Genomic DNA, 16,439 nt, shown 5'->3' with positions numbered 1-16,439 from the left:
CCCCCCAACCCCCGAACTACTCTTCTCAGCCTCTGGTAAACATCCTTCTACTCACTAACTCCATGAGTTTTATCGTTTTGATTTTTAGTTCCCAGAAATAAGTGAGAACAAACAATGTTTGTCCTTCCATGCCTGGCTTATTTCACTTGATGTCTTCAAGTTCAATCCATGTGGTTACAAATCAGAGGATCTCTCTTTTTTTTTTAATGACTGAAGAGTACACCATTGTGTAAATGTACCACATTTCCTTTACCCATTGGATTAGTTCATTCTCACATTGCTATAAAGAAATGCCTGAGACTGGGTAATTTATAAATAAAAGAGGTTTAATAGGTCCACAATTCTTTAGGCTGCATGGGAAGGATAGTGGCTTTGGCTTTTGGAGAAACCTCAGGAGGCTTCCAGTCGTGGCAGACAGTAAAGGGGGAGCAGGCATCTTACATGGCAGGAGCAGGAGCAAGAGGGTGAAAGGGGAGGTGCCACACACTTTTAAATGACCAGATTTTGTGATAGCTCACTCACTTTGACAAGGACAGTACCAATGAGATGGTACTAAAACATTCATGAGAAAATTGCCCACATGATTCAATCACCTCCCACCAGGCCCCACCTCCAACCTTGCAAATTGCAATTTGACATGAGATTTGGTGAAGACACAGATGCAAACCACGTCATCCATTTTTTTGTTGATAGACAGTTAGGTTGCTCCTAAATCTGAACTATTGTGAATAGTGCTGCAATAAACATGCGAGTGCAGAGATCTATTCGATATACTAATTTCCTTCCTTTTTGGTATGTAGCCAGCAGTGTGATTGCTGGATCATATGGTACCTGTATATTTAGTTTTTTGATGAAACTCCAACTTTTCCATAGTGATTGTACTAAATTACATTCCCACCAACAGTATATGTATGAGGGTTCCCTCGTATCCAAATCCTCTCCAGCATTTGATTGCCGCCTTATTGGATATAAGCTATTTTAACTGGGATGATATATTATCTCATTGTAGTTTTGATTCATATTTCTCTGATGATCAGTGATGTTGAGGACCTTTTCATATATCTATTGGCCATTTGTATGTCTTCTCTTAGGAAATGTCTCTTCAGATCTTTTAACTATTTTTTTATTGGATTAGCATAATTTTTTCTATAGAATTGTTTGCGCTCCTTATGTATTCTGGTCATTAATCCTTGTCAGATGGGCAGCTTGCAAATATTTTCTCCCATTCTGTGTGTTGTCTCTTTGCTTTGCTGATTGTATTTTTTGCTGTGTAGAAGTTTTTAACTTGAAGTGATCCCATTTGTCCATTTTTCCTTTGGTTGCCTGTGTCTGTGACACATTGCTCAAGAAGTCTTTGCCCACTCAAATGGCTTGGAGAGTTTCTCCAAAGTTTTCTTTTAGCAGTTTCACAGTTTGAAGTCTTAGATTTAGGTCTTTAATTCATTTTGATTTGATTTTTGTATATGGCAAGAGAGAGGGGTCTAGGTTTTTTCTTAAGCTTATGGATATCCAGTTTTCCCAGCACTATTTATTGAAGAGACTGTCTTTCCCCAGTGTTTGTTCTTGGCACCTTTGGCAAAAATGAGTTCACTGTAGATGTGGATTTGTTTCTGGGTTCTCTATTCTCTTCCATTGGTCTGTATGTCTGTTTTTATGCAATTACTATGCTGTTTTGGTTGCTATGCCTCTGTAGTATAATTTGAAGTCAGGTAATGTGATTCTTTCAGTTTTGTTCTTTTGCTTAGGATAGTTTTTGTTCTTCTGTGTCTTTTGTGTTTCCATATAAATTTGAGGATTTTTTTTCTTTTCCTGTGAAGAATATCATTGATATTTTTATAGGAATTACATTGAATCTATATATTGCTTTGGGTGGTATGAACATTTTAACAATATTGATTCTTCCAATCGATGAATATGGAATAACTTTTCATTTTTGGGGTCCTTTTTAATTGCCAGCATCAATGTGTTACAGTCTTCACTGCACAGATCTTTCACTTTTTTGATTAAATTTATTCCTAGGTATTTAATTTTATTTGTAGTGATTGCTAATGGGATTACCTGCTTCATTTCCTTTTTTGTTGTTTGCTGTTGGCATATAGAAATTCTACTAATTTTTGTATGGTGATATTTTTATCCTGCAATTTTACTAAATGTATTTATCACTTCTCATCAGTTTTTGGTGGAGCCACTAGGTTTCTCCAAATATAAGATTATATCCTTTGCAAACAATGATAATTTGACACCCTCCATTCCAATTTGGATGCCATTTATTTATTTCTCGTGTCTGATTGCTCTAGATAGGATTTCCAGTACAAAGTTAAAGAGCAGTGGTGACAGTGGGCATGCATGTTGTGTTCCAGATCTTAGAGAAAAGGCTTTCAGATTTTCCGTATCTAGTATGATAGTAGCTGTGGTTCCTTTGTATATGGCTTTCATTGTATTGAGGTACGCTCCTTCTATGGCCAGTTTTTGAGGGTTTCTATTATAAAAAGATATAGAATTGTATCAAATGCCTTTTTAATAATCAATTGAAATGATTATATCGATTTTGTCCTTCATTCTGCGGATATGATGTTACACATTTATTGATTTGCATATATTGAACCATCCTTGCATCCCTGGGATAAATCCCTGTTGGTCATGACGAATGACCTTTTTAACATGTTGTTAAATTTGGTTTGCTAGTATTTGGCTATTTTCACATCAATATTCCTCAATGATATTAGACTGTAGTTTTCTTTTTTTTTGATGTGTCTTTGTATGGTTTTAGTATCCGGATAATAATGGCCTTGTAGAATATGTTTGACAGTATTCCCCCTTCCTCCAATTTTTTGGAATAGCTTGAGTAAGATTGGTATAATTTGTTCTTAAATGTTTGGTAGAATTCAGCAGGGAAGCCATTGCTTCCTGGGCTTCTCTTTGCTGGAAGCTTTTTTATTATGGCTTTTATCTTGTTACTTGTTATTGATCTGTTCAGGTTTTGAATTTCTTCATGGTTCAATCTTGGTAGATTGTATATGTCTAGGAATTTGTCCATTTCTTCTAGATTTTCCAATTTATTGTCATGTAGTTGCACATAGTAACCACTAATGATCCTTTAAATTTCTGTGGTATCAGTTATAATGTCTCTGTTTTATCTCTGATTTTATTTATTTGGATACTCTCTGCTTTTCTTCATCTCTCTAGATGTTTGCTAATTTTGTTTAACTTTTTTTAGAAAAAAAGTTTCACTGATTTTTTTCTATTGTTTTCTTTATTTCAGTTTTATTTTTTCTCTGATCTTTATTATTTTTTTCTTCTATTAATTTTTGGGTATGGTTTGTTCTCACTTTTCTAGTTCTTTAAGATGTTGGGTTGTTTATTTGAAGTTCTTCATTTGTAGTGTAGTCACTTAGAGCTATAAATTTCTCTCAATACTGCTTTCACTTTATCCCATAGGTTTGGGTATGTTATACTGCCGTTATCATTTGTTTCAAGAAAAGTTTCAGTTTCCCCCTTATTTCTTTATTGACCTACTGTTCATTCAGGAGCATATTGTTTAATTTCCATGTATTTGTATAGTTTTGAAATTCCTCTTTTTATTGATTTTTAGTTTCATCTCATTGTGGTGAAAGAAGATATTTGATTTGTTTATTGTTTTAATACTTGTTTTGTGACCTCACAAATGGTCTCTTCTTGAGAATCATCCATATGCTGAGCAAAAAAAAAACAGTGTATTCTGCAGCCATTGGTTAAAATGTTATGCAAATATCTATTTGTTCTATAGTGCAGATTAAGTCTGACATTTCTTTGTTGATTTTCTATCTGGAAGATCTTTGTTGATTTTCTGTCTAGAAGATCTTTCCAAAGCTGAAAGTGTAGTGTTGAAGTTTTAAGTTATTATTGTATTTGGTTTCTCTCTCTCTTTAGCTCTAACAATATTTGTTTTGTATATCTAGTTGCCTCAATATTAGGTGCATATATATTTAAAATTGTTATATGTCCCTGCTAAATTGTCCCCTTTATCATTATATAGTGACCTTATTAGTGTCTTCCTATAGTGTGTCTTGAAATCTACTTTTTCTGATATAAGTAGAGCTACTCCTGCTCTATTTTGGTTTTCCTTGGAATGGAATATCTCTTTCCATACCTTTATTTTTAATCTGTATGTATCTTTATAGGTGAAATGTGTTTCTTGTAGGCAACAAATTGTTGGGTCTTGTTATTTAATTCATTATGCCCCTCTATGTCTTCTGATTGAAGAGCTTAGTCAATTTACATTTAATGTTGCTGTTGATTAGTAAGTACTTAATCCTGCCATTTTGTTATTTGTTTTCTGGTCTTTTGTGATCATCTCTGAGGCTCGCACATACTATTTTATAATCCATTGTCAGCTGATAACATCTTAACACTTTTTGTATAAACAAATGAACAAGCAAAAAATAAAAATAAAAAAATAAAAACTCTGGATCTTAAATTTATCCCCTGACTTTTTAACTCTTTTTTGTTTTTATTTATGTCTTACTGTATTGTCTATGTCTTGGAAAGTTGTAGTTTTTATTTTTGATTGGTTCATTGTTTAGTCTTTCTACTCTAAGATACGAGTAATTTACATTGCACAGTTACAGTATTATAATATTCTGTGTTTTTCTGTGTACTTACGAAGACCAGTGAGTTTTTCACCTTCAGATGATATCTTGTTGGGTATAGTTTGCTCTCAATTTTCTAATTCTTTAAGATGCATTGTTAGGTTGTTTATTTGAAGTTCTTCTTTTATAGTGTAGGCACATAGAGCTATAAACTTCCCTCAGTAACTGCTTTCACTTTATCCCCTAAGTTTGGGTATGTTACACTTTCATTATCATTTGTTTCAAGAAAATATGTTTCTTGAATTTGCTGATTGTTAACTCCCTTTTCTTTCTAGCTGAAGTACTTTCTTTACCATTTCTTGTAGGACAGATCTAGTGTTGATAAAATCCCTCAGCTTTTGTTTGCTGGGAAAGTCTTTATTTCTCATTCATGTTTGAAGTATATTTTTACCAGATGTACTATTCTAATGTAAACTTTTTTTTCCTTCAGCACTTTAAATACGTCATGGCACTCTCTCCTGGTCTGCAAGGTTTCCAGTGAAAAGTCTGCTGCCAGACATATTGGAGCATCACTGTATGTTTTTCCTTCCTTTTTTCTAGCTACTTTTAAGATTCTTTATTTTTGACCTATGGGTGTTTCATTTGTAAATGCCTTGACACAGTAGTTTTTTTTTTTTTTTTGCTAAATCATTTTGATGTTCTATAATTTACTTGTATTTGGATATTGATATATTTGCCGAGGCTTGGGAAGTTCCCTGTTATTATCACTTTGAATAATCTTTCTACTCCTATCTCTTCTACCTTCTCTTTCAGGTCAAAAACTCTTAGATTTGCACCTTTAGCACTATTTTCCTAGATTCTGTTGGCATACTTCATATGTTTATTCTTTTTTCTTTTGTGTCCTCCAACTATGAATTTTCTAATAACTTTCTTCAGGCTCACTTTATTTTCTGCATGTTCAATTCTGCACATTAAAAGACTCTGGTGCATTCTTTAGTATGTCAATTGCATTTTTCAGTTCAAGAATTTCTGCTTTGTTTATTTCCTTCAATCTTTTGTTAAATACACCTGGTAGAATTTTGAATACCTTCTCTCTGTTATTTTGAATTTCCTTGTGTTTCCTCAACCGAACTATTTTGAATTACCTGTTTGAAAAGTCATATATCTTTGTTTCTCCATGATTGGTCCTTTTGCCTTATTTGGTTCATTTGGTGAGGTTATGCATTCTTGCATGATCTTTTTTTTTCTTCAACTTTTAAGTTCAGGGGTACATGTGCATAATGTGCAGGTTTGTTACGTAGGTAAATGTATGCCATGGTCGTTTGCTAGACAAATCATTCCATCACCTAGGTATTAAAGCTAGCATCCATAAGCTATTCTTTCTTATGCTGTCCCTCCCTCTACCCAACCCTGAAAGACCTCAGTGTGTGTTGTTCCCCCCATGTCTATGTGTTCTTTTCATTCAGCTCCCACTTATAAGCAAGAGCATGCGATGTTTGGTTTTCTGTTCCTGTATTAGTTTACTGAGAATAATGCCTTTCAATTCCATTCATGTTGCTGCAAAGGACATGATCACATTTCTTTTTATGGCTACATAGTATTCCATCATGGATATGTACCACATTTTCTTTGTCCAGTCTATCATTGATGAGCATTTAGGTTGATTCCATGTTTTGGCTATTGTGAATAGTGTTGCAATGAACATACATGTGCATGCATCTTTATAATAGAATGATTTATATTCCTTTGCGTATATACCAAGTAATAGGATTGCTGGTCAAATCATATTTTTGCCTCTAGGTCTTTGAGGAATTGCCACAGTCTTCCACAATGTTTGAACAAATTTATACTTCCACCAACAGTATAAAAGCATTTCTTTTTTTTTTTCCCACAACTTCACCAAAACCTGTTGTTTTTTGACTTTTTAATAATAGCCATTCTGACTGGCATGAGATAATATCCCATTGTGGTTTTGATTTGCATTTCTGTAATGATCAGTGATGTTGATCTTTTTTCCATATTCTTGTTGGCCTCATGTATGTCTTCTTTTGAGAAATGTCTGTTCATGGCCTTTTCTCATACTTTAATGGGGTTGTTTTTTGCTTGTAAATTTGCTTAAGTTTCTTGTAGACTCTGGATAATAGACCTTTGTCAGATGGATCAGTTGTGAAATATTTCTTCCATTCTGTCAATTGTCTGTTCACTCAGATGATAGTTTCTTTTGCTGTGCAGAAGGTCTTTTGTTTCATTAGATCCCACTTGTCAATTTTGGCTTTTCTTGCAATTACTTTTGGCATTTTTGTCATAAAATCTTTGCCATGCCTGTGCCCTGAATGGTATTGCCTAGATTTTCTTCTAGAGTTTTTATAGTTTTGGGTTTTACATTTGTCTTTCATCTATCTTGAGTTAATTTTTGTATATGGTGTAAGGAAGGGGCCCAGTTTCAATTTTCTGCATATGGCTAGCGAGTTCTCTTAACATTGCTTATTAAATAGAGAATCCTGTCCCCATTGCTTGTTTTTTGTCAGGTTTGTCAAAAAATAGATAGTTGTAGGGGTGTGGTCTCATTCCTGAGTTCTCTATTTTGTTCTATTAGTCTATGCATCTGTTCTTGTACCAGTACCATACTGTTTTGGTTATTGTAGCCTTGTAGTATAGTTTGAAGTCAGGTAGTGTGATACCTCCAGCTTTGTTCTTTTTTGTTTAGAATTACCTTGGCTATTGGGGCTCTCTTTTGGTTCCATGGGAATTTTAAAATAGTTTTTTTTTTCTAATTCTGTGAAGAATGTCAATGGTAGCTTAATGGGAATAGCATTGAATCTATAAATTTCTTTGGACAGTATGGCCATTTTTACTATATTGATTTTTTCTATCCATGAGCATGAAATGTTTTTCCACTTGTTTGTATCTTCTCTGATTTCTTTGAGCAGTGGTTTGTAGTTCTCCTTGAAGACATCCTCCACTTCCCTTGTAAGCTGTATTTCTAGGTATTTTATTCTTTTAGTAGCAGTTGTGAATGGGGAGTTCATTAATGATTTTGCTCTCAGCTTGCCTGTTGTTGATGTGTAGGAATGCTAGAAAATTTGCACATTGATTTTGCATCTTGAGACCTTGCTGAATTTGCTGATTATCTTTAGAAGCTTTGGGGATGAGACAACGGGGTTTTCTAGATACAGGATTATGTCATCTGCAAACAAAGATAATTTCACTTCTGCTTTTCCTATTTGAACACCATTTATTTCTTTCTCTTGCCTGATTGCCCTGGCCAGAACTTCCAATACTATGTTGAATAGGAGTGGTGAGAGAGGGCATCCTTGTCTTTTGATGGTTTTCAATGGAATGCTTTCAGCTTTTGCCCATTCAGTATGATATTGGTTGTGGGTCTGTCATAAATGGCTCTTATTATTTTGAGGTATGTGCCTTCAATTCCTAGTTTATTGAGAGTTTCTAACATGATGGCATGTTGAATTTTATTTAAGGTCTTCTTTGTATCTATTGAGATAATCATGTGGTTTTTGGTTTTGATTCTGTTTATTTGATGAATCATGTTTATTTATTTGTGTATGTTGAACCCATCTTGCCTCCTGAGGATGAAGCCAACTTATTTATTGTGGATAAACTTTTGGATGTGCTGCTGGATTTGGTTTGCCATTATTTTGTTGAGGATTTTTGCATCGATGTTCATCAAGGTTATTGGTCTGAAGTTTTGTTGTTGTTGTTGTTGTATCTTTGCCAGGTTTTGGTATCAGGATGATCCTGGCCTCATAGAACAGGTTAGGAAGGAGTATCTCTTTTTCAAATTTTTGGAATAGTTTCAGTAGAAATGGTACCTGATCTTTTTTGTACCTCTGGTAGAATTCAGCTGTGAATCCATCTGGTCCTGGATTTTTTCTTCTTGGTAGGCTACTTATTACTGTCTCAATTTCAGAACTCATTATTGGTTTATCCAGGAATTCAATTTCTTCTTGGTTCAATCTTAGGAGGGTATATGTGTCCTGGAATTTATTCATTTCTTCTGTATTTTTTAGTTTATGTGCACAGAAGTGTACATAATATTCTTTGATGGTTGTTTGTAATTCTGTGGTGTCAATGGTGGTATTCCCTTTATCATTTCTGATCACATTTATTTGATTCTTCTGTCTTTCCTTCTCTATGAGTCTAGCTAGCAGTCTATCTATGTTTTTTAATTTCTCCAAAAGACCAGATCCTGGAATCATTGATTTTTTAAAGGTTTTTCATGTTTTCTATCTCTTTCAGTTCAGCTCTAATTTTGGTCATTTTTTTTGTCTTCTGCTTGCCTTGGGGTTCATTTGCTCTCAGTTCTCTAGTTCTTTTAATTGTGATGTTAGTTTATTAACTTGTGATCTTTCTAGCTTTTTGGTGTGGACATTTTCATGCTATAAATTTCCCTGTTATCACTGCTTTAGCTGCATCTCAGAGATTCTGGTACAATGTCTCTTTGTTCTCATTTGTTTCAAAAAACTTCTTGATTTCTGCTTTAATTTCAACATTTACCCAAATGTCATTCAGGAGAAGGTTATTCAATTTCCATGTAATTGTTTGGTTTTGAATGAATTTCTTAATCTTGATTTCTTAGTCTTGAATTTGATTGTGCTGTGGTTCAAGAGACTTTTTGTTATGATTTCAGTTATTTTACATTTGTTAAGGAGTGTTTTACTTCGATTATTTGATCAATTTTAGAGTAAGTGCCATGTAGTGATGAGAAGAATGTACATTCTGTTGTTTTGAGGTGGAGAGTTATGTAGATTCCTATCAGGTTCATTTGATCCTGTGCTGAGTTCAGGTTCTAAATATCTTTGTTAATTTTCTGCCTTGATGATCTGTCTAGTGTTGTCAGTGGGGTGTTAAAGTCTCCCCCTTTTATTTTGTAGGAGTATAAGTCTCTTTGAAGATTTGTAAAAACTTGCTTTATAAATCTGGTTGCTCCTATGTTGGGTGCATATATATTTAGGATAGTTTGCTCTTCTTGTTGAACATTTTACCATTATGTAATGCCCTTATTTGTCTTTTTTGATCTTTGTTGGTTTGAAGTCTGTTTTATGAGAACCTAGGATTGAAATCCCTGCTTTTTTTTCTGTTTTCCATTTGCTTGAGAGATTTTTGTTCATCCCTTTATTCTGAGTCTATGTGTGTCTTTGCTTGTGAGATAGGTCTCTTAAAGACAGCATAAAAATAGATCTTGGTTCTTTATCCAGCTTGCCACTCTGTTTTTTAACCAGGGCATTTAGCTCATTTACATTTAAGGTTAGTATTGTTATGTGTGAATTTGATCCTGTCATCATAATGCTAGCTGGTTATTTTGCAGATTTGTTTATGTGGTTGCCTTATAGTGTAACTTGTCTGTGTACTTCAGTGTGTTTTTATTGTGGCTGGTAATAGTTTTTTCTTTCCATATTTAGCACTTCCTTCAAAAGCTCTTGCAAAGTAGGCCTGGTTGCAATGAATTTCCTCATGATTTGCTTGTCTGAAAAGGGTCTTATTTCTCATTCACTTACGAAGTTTAGTTTGGCCAGATATGAAATTAAGGGTTGGAAATTCATTTCTTTAATAATTCAAATATCAGCCCCCAGTTTCTTCTGGCTGTAGGGTTTCTGCTGAGAGGTCCACTGTTAGTCTGATAGACTTCCCTTTGTAGATGACCTGACCTTTCTCTCTGGCTGCCCTTAACATTTTTTCTTTCATTTTGACCTTGAATAATCTGATTATTACATGTTTTGGGGTTGATCTTCTTGTTTAGTATCTTACTGGTGTTCTCTGCAGTTTCTGAATTTGAATGTTGGCCCACTTTTCTAGGTTGAGGAAGTTTTCCTGGATGATAGCCTGAAGTATGTTTTCTAACTTGGTTCTATTCTCCCTGTCTCTTTCAGGTACCACAATCAGTCATAGGTTCAATCTCTTTACATAATCCCATATTTCTCAGAGGTTTTGTTCATTCCTTTTTATTTGTTTTTCTCTATTTTTGTATTCCTGTCTCATTTCAAATAGTTTTCAAGCTCTGAGATTCTTTCCCCTGCTTGTTCTATTCTGCTACTGATACTAGTGGTTGCATTGTGAAGTTCTCGTGTTGTGCTTTTCAGCTTCTTCTGGTTAGTTATGTTCCTCTTCAAACTGAAAAATGCTATGGTTCTGGTAGGCTTGTAAAGGTGCTGTGTTGATGGTCTTAGATAAGATCTGGAATAATTCTTTGGATTATCAGACAGAGATTCTTGTGCTTTTTCTGTTACTTTCTCTCAAACAAATGGAGTCTCTCTCTCTCTCTCTGTTCTTAGCTGCCTGGAGCTGGCAGTGGAGTGACACAAGCACCCTTATGGCAACTGCCACTAGGGCGGCACTACATCAGATCTGAAGACAGCACAGTGCTGGGTCTCACCCATGGCCTGCTGTAACCACTCCTGGCTACTGCCTATATTTGCTCAAGGCACTGGTGTACTGCAATCCACAGGTGGTGAAGCCAGTCAGGACTGTGTCATTCCCTTCAGAGCAGCAAGTTTCCCCTGGCCTGAAGGGTCCAGAGGTGCTGTCTTGGACCAGGGACTATAATCAAACAAACAAACAAACAAACAAACAAACAAACAAACAAAACCCTTAGAATTTGACATAGTGTTTTATAGTACTGCAGCTGAGCTGGCACTGAAATCACAAGACAGTTTTTCTGCATTCTTTTTTCACCTTTTCAAGGGCAGAAGAACCTCACCCAATGGCCACCTCCACCACAGGCACACAGGGAGTATTACCAGGCTACCAGCAATGTCCACTTAAGGTCCAAGGTCTCTTCTATAAGCTCATGATGAATTATACAAGGCTTGGAACTTACCCTTCTGTATGGTGAAATCTCCTCTCACCCAGGGCATGTCCAGAAATTCCACTCAAGTGCCAAAGCCTGAAATTGGGGACTCCGAGAACCCACCCACTGTGGCAGAGCTGGTACCTAAAGTGCAAGACAAAGTCCCCTTTACTTTTCTCTCTTCTTTTCTCAAGCAGAAGGAATCTTTCTTCATAGCCATGACAGCTGGGAATATGCTAATTCCCACCTGAAGCCAGAAAGTTTCAGAGTGTCACCTGAGGCCTACTATGTACTACCTGAGTATTGCCACTGGTTATTCAGGGAATAATGGCTCTTCAGATAGAAGGTAATAAATTCTGACAAGACTGACTCCTTCCCTTCAAGTTAAGGGGTTCCCATCTGGCCCAGTGTGTGTCTAGAAATGTCATCTGAGCGCTAGGGCCTGAAATAGCATCCTTGTAACTCTGACTGGTGCCTTATCCTACTGTGGCTGAACTGGTATCCAAGATGCTAGACAAATGGCATTGTTACACTTTCGTCTCCTCCCCTCGAGAGGAAGAAAGGGGTCTTTTTGAAGCCATGAGCTATTCAGCCTGGTGTTATTAGGGTGATGAAACCTGCACTCCTCTAGCCACACTGGCTTGTGTCTCAGTAGGTCATGTGTCCCACTTCCCACCCCAGTTTACTGGCTCTGGGCCCATTTCAGCACTAGGACTCTTCTAGGAGTAGTAATCCTTGTGTCCTGAACTGCCTTTCAAATTTATTTAGGGCCCAGGAGCACTCTAGCTCGAGGTGGCAAGGCTTGCAGGAACTCCTGTTTGACTGCTGGGATGGGTGACTCCCCTCTGGCTGGGGCTGGTTTAAATACTCCCTCCGTGGGTAGGTGACAGCTGAGTTCAGTCCGGTTTTGTTTTCTGCTATAACAGGGCAGCACTAAGTTCAATATACTATCTCTCAGTTGCTTCACTCTAATCTCCCACGTGCACAGATTCTCTTTCCATGCTGCATGGTCCTTGTCAGAAAATTGGGAAGGAGTGGCATTGACAAATCAAGACTGTTTTCTCTACTTCTTCAGTCCTTTTTTCAGTGATATGAACTTCAAACCAGGTATTCTGAGTGCTCACCTAATATTTGGTTCTTCTGAAAATCCTTTTTTGTGTAGACAGTTGTTAAATTGTTGCCCTTACCAGGGGGACAATTGGTGGAGCCTTCTATTCTGCCATCTTTCTTGATCTGTCTCCTATTTTAGGTTTGGGTGCCAGGCTGACAGATTAAAATATTGTTTCTTCCTTGAAGTTTATGTATGACTTTGGTTGATTCCTTAACCCCTTTGTCCCTGAGTCTCCTGTAAATAGGAATAACTGTAAATAGGAATAATAAATTGTTTTATTTTCATCTAATGGATGTTGTGTATAACATATCAAATTGTTTTTCTAACTTTATATTTACTATTATAAACTTTATAACAAAATATGAGGTTCATTTCTAATGCATTTATGAACATTAATGATTAAATGTTTTAAAATGTCTGATTAGTGGGTTTACTTTCCATCCTTACCCTTAATTTTATCTGAGCTTATTATTTAACTGCTACATATTATTATTTTTGTTTTTTGTTTTATTTTATACATTTTTTAAATACCATAATTCTACTTTTGAACACATAGAGGTATATATAAAGTTCAAATAAACCAAAAAATAAAAGATGGGTAGGCTTTAACAGGATATCTTTAAATAAAAGTTTGCTTTCTACATTCTCTTGGAAACAACATAGTGTATTTTTAACGAACAGGTGAGAGCAAGGAGAAGAATAATTTTGGAGTGAAATCTAGTCTTTTCTTGTTTTCTCACAATGAAAATTAGTGAGTTGTACCCTCTTTTCACAAACCATGTTTTATTTTTACAAGAGCAGAGAAGCAACATGAAAGCAAGATAAATTCTAATTTATTAGACATATATTTACTAATTTTTTCATATGTAATTTATTTCCACCATTTATAAGATAATTTAAACCATACCTGTTTTGTGTGGCTGATGTATGGCTCACTGGGGAGGTTATTTCTTCTTTTTTTATTTGAGACAGAGTCTTACTCTGTAGCCCAGGCTGGAGTGCAGTGGCTCTGGCTTCAAGCAATTCTCCTGTCTCAGCCTCCCATGTAGTTGGGATTACAGGTGCACATCACCACGCCCTGCTAATTTTTATATTTTTAGTAGAACTGTGGTTTCACCATATTGGTGAGGCTGGTCTCGAACTCCTGACCTCAGGTGATCCACCCGCCTCTGCCTCCCAAAGTGCTGGGATTACAGGCATGAGCCACGGCATCCGGCCCTATTTCTTCTTAAAGATTACCTCGAGGTAATTAGAGATCTATTTAGAATAAGTAAAACTTATTTTTACTGCATTTAAAGCATTTTTTCTAGAGTAGTGTTTCTCCTTTTTCCTTCTAACTCTCCTAGCACTGTTTGAGTTTAAATGGTGTTCGAAAATAACTCTTTGAAGATTAATTTTTTAAAAAGCGACTGAAAATATTATGGCATTTAAAAATTACTACTATAATAGACTCATTATATAAGTAGAACATGACTGGGTGTGGTGGCTAATGTCTGTAATCTCAGCACTTTGGGAGGCCAACGTGGGTGGATCACCTGAGATCAGGAGTTCAAGACCAGCCTGGCCAACATGGTGATACCCCGACTCTACTAAAAATACAAAAATTAGCTAGGCATGGTTGTGGGTGCCTGTAATCCCAGCTGCTCGGGAGCCTGAGGCAGGAGAATCACTTGAACCCAGGAGGTGGAGTTTGCAGTGAGCCTAGATTGTGCCACTGCACTGCAGCCTGGGCAACAAGAGTGAAACTCTGTCTCATAAATAAATAAATAAATAAATAAATAAATAAATAAATAAATAAATAAATAAACAAACAAACGTTTCCAAGTGATTTTCCTCCTAATATTTTCCTATCTATAATTTTTTCTGAAATACTTTAAAGGTTGAGCTGCCATTTGCTGGGGTAAAAGTCTTTAGTGCTCTGTCTCTAAGATCAATTCCTATATGTTACCACTTTTTATTTTAATATTTCTGTGCCTAGTAATAGTAAATAATTTGTTTCTATATTATGGAATTTATGTACTAATGATGCTTTTCATTTTCCTAAGGTATAATTAAAAAAAATTCACTGACTTTTCTCTATAGTGTTATTTCATTCCTAATAATAATTGTTTTGAAAGCTATTTTCATATCTTTATTTCATACTGAATATGAATAATGAATAAAGCAATAAGAGGAAAATTAGAAGTGATTGATATTAACTTAGTGCAGAAATAAAGGCATAGCTTTTTTAAATAAAATTTTAAAATGAAATAAAATTTATGCAGCCAAAAGTACCATTTTAAAATTAAAATTTAATAGTTTTTAGTATACTGAAAATGTTGTGGAAACACCCCCATTATCAGACCCCAAAACATTACCATCACTCCATAAAGAAACTCCGCACATGTTAGAAATCAATCTCAATATGCTTATTTCCCCTGTCTGCTGTCTTTATAGATTTGTCTATTCTGAACTTTTCATAAAAACAAAAGCGGCCGGGCGCGGTGGCTCACGCTTGTAATCCCAGCACTTTGGGAGGCTGAGGCGGGCGGATCACGAGGTCAGGAGATCGAGACCACGGTGAAACCCCGTCTCTACTAAAAATACAAAAAATTAGCCGGGCGCGGTGGTGGGCGCCTGTAGTCCCAGCTACTCGGAGAGGCTGAGGCGGGAGAATGGCGTCAACCTGGGAGGCGGAGCTTGCAGTGAGCCGAGATTGCGCCACTGCACTCCAGCCTGGGTGAAAGAGCAAGACTCCGTCTCAAAAAAAAAAAAAAAAAAAAAAAAAAACAAAAAAACAAAAGCATACAATACATGAAACTTTGTTTCTGACTCCTTTTTTTTTAGCATAATGGTTAAAAGCTTCATTCACATTATAGAATAGGTAAGTATTTAATAGCTTTATTTTCATTGTGATAAAATACATATAACATAAAAATTGCCATTTTAATCATTTTTAACTGTGAAATGCTGAGCAGCTGTCACCACTATTTTCAGTCCTTAGTTTCATATCTCATTTTAGACGTTTGAATCTACTCTCTTTTTGTAAGTCGCTTTCCTAAAGGTTTATCAACTTTGCTGACGCTTTTGAAGAACTCTTAGTTTCATTGATTTTTTCTATTGTTTTTCTATTCTCCATCTTATTTATCTACATTCTAATCTTTATTATTTTCTTTCTTCTGTTAATGTTGGGTTGGTTGGTTTGTTTTTTTTCTAATTGCTTAAGGTATATAATCAGATTACTAATTTAAGGATTTTTCTCTTTTTGTCTTTTTCTGTAATTGGCACCTAACGGTTGTATTTATGGGATATAGAGTGATAATTTAATAGATATATACAATGTGGAATAACCGAATCAGGATAATTAGTATATCTATCACCCACAACATTTATCATTTATCTGTGCTGTAAACATTCAAAATAATTTTTAGCTCTTTGAAAGACTACAATTAATTATAATTAACTGTTGTCACTCTGCAGTGCCACCTAACATTAAAACTTATTCCTTCTATGTAGCTGTAATTTTCTATCCGTTAACTAAATATTCCCTATCCTCCCCTCCACTTCCCCTTCCTAGCCTGTAACAACCACAATTTTATACTCTATTTCTATAAGAGTAAAATTGTACTTTCTCTCAACTTGTTTATTAGCTCCCACATATGAGGAACGATATGTAGTATTTATCTTTATGCACCTGACTTATTTCACTTAACATAGTATACTCGAGGCTCATCTATGTTTCTGTGAATGACAGCATTTTATTATTTTTTTAACGCTGAACAAAAATGGATTGTGTATGTGTACTACCTTTATTTTATCTATTTATCTGTTGATTGATATTGAAGATAATTTTATATCTTGGCTATTGTGAATAATGCTGCAATAAACATGAGAGTGCACATATCTTTTTGATATACTGATTACCTTTTCTCTAGATGAACATCCACTAGTAGAATTGCTGGATTATATGGTAGTT

The sequence above is a fragment of the Symphalangus syndactylus genome, chromosome X, assembly GCF_028878055.3.
Source record: "Symphalangus syndactylus isolate Jambi chromosome X, NHGRI_mSymSyn1-v2.1_pri, whole genome shotgun sequence".
Classification (NCBI taxonomy): domain Eukaryota; kingdom Metazoa; phylum Chordata; class Mammalia; order Primates; family Hylobatidae; genus Symphalangus; species Symphalangus syndactylus.
Note: the sequence above shows the minus strand (reverse complement) of the source record.